Consider the following 1,339-nt stretch of genomic DNA (forward strand, 5'->3'; position numbering starts at 1 on the left):
ATATTGACAGAGAACTTCCAGAAATGCAAGCTGGATTCAGAAGAGAATGTGGAATGAGGGATATCATTGCTGATGTCAGATGGATCTTGACTGAAAGCAAAGAATACCAGACAGATGTTTACTTGTGTCTTACTAACTATTGCAAAAGCATTCAATTGTGTGGATCATAACAAATTATGGATAACATTCAGAAGAATGGGAATTCCAGAACACTTGATTGTGCTCATGGGGAACCTGTACATAGACCAGGAGCTTGTCATCCAAACAGAACAAGGGAATACTGCATGGTTTAGAGTCAAGAAGGGAGTGCATCAGGGTTGTGTCCTTTCACCATACTTGTTCAGTCTATATGCTGAGCACATAATCTGAGAAGCTGGACTGTATGAAGAAGAACATGGCATCAGGATTGGAGGAGGACTCATTAACAACCTGTGATATGCAGATGACCCAGCTTTGCTTGCTGAAAGTGAAGATGACTTGAAGCAGTTACTGATGAAGATTGAAGACTGCAGTCTGCAATATGAATTACACCTCAACATAAAGAAATGAAAATCCTGACAACTGGACCATTACACAGCATCACAATAAATGGGGAAAAGATTGAAGTTGTCAAAGATTTCATATTACTTGGTTTTACAAGCAACACTAATGGAAGCAGCAGTCAAGAGATCAGATAATGTATCACACTTGGCAGAACTGCTGCAAAAGACCTCTTCCAAGTGCTGATGAGCAAAGATGTTTCCTTGAAGACTAAGCTGTGCTCAACACAGCTGTGGTATTTTCAGTTGCCTCATATGCATGTGAGAGCTGAACAATGAATAAGGAAGACTGAAGAGGAGTTGATCCTTTTCAGTTGTGGTGCTGACAAATAATACTGAAAGTACCATGGACTGCCAGAAGAAGTAACAAATCTGTCCTGAAAGAAATGCAGCCAGAATGCTCCTTGGCAGCAAGAATGGCCAGACTTCGTCTCACCTACTTTGGTCATGTTGTCAGAAGGGACCTTTCCCTGGAGAAGGATATCATGTTTGGTAAAATGGAGGGTCAGCGAAAGAGGGAAAGGTCTTCACAGAGACGGATTGACATTGTGGTTGCAGTGATGGGCTCAGGTATAGCAAGGATTGTGGCCCTGGCACAGGACTAGGCAGTGTTTCATTCTGTTGTACGTATGGTCACTATGAGTCAGAGCCAACTCAATAGCACCTAACAACAACAGCATGGACTGGACAATATGAGAAATGTCCACAGTGCTATGTGTGATTTCTGAAGTAGAATTTGAGCTGTGGCTAGAAGAGACCATGCATCCCACTTTGTGACTGCTCTCCTAACATAGGTATTA

At 42.1% G+C, this 1,339-nt stretch overlaps 1 protein-coding gene across 1 annotated transcript in view; it reads left to right on the top strand.

The window, feature by feature from the left end:
- The window catches only part of MAP3K7 (mitogen-activated protein kinase kinase kinase 7), a 117,546-nt gene that overhangs the window by 17,434 nt on the left and 98,773 nt on the right, over positions 1 to 1,339 (top strand). The gene's annotated exons all lie outside the window — the stretch shown is intronic.

Source organism: Orycteropus afer, unplaced genomic scaffold (assembly GCF_000298275.1).
Source record: "Orycteropus afer afer isolate SDZICR_OR568_19922 unplaced genomic scaffold, OryAfe1.0 scaffold00011, whole genome shotgun sequence".
NCBI classification, from domain to species: domain Eukaryota; kingdom Metazoa; phylum Chordata; class Mammalia; order Tubulidentata; family Orycteropodidae; genus Orycteropus; species Orycteropus afer.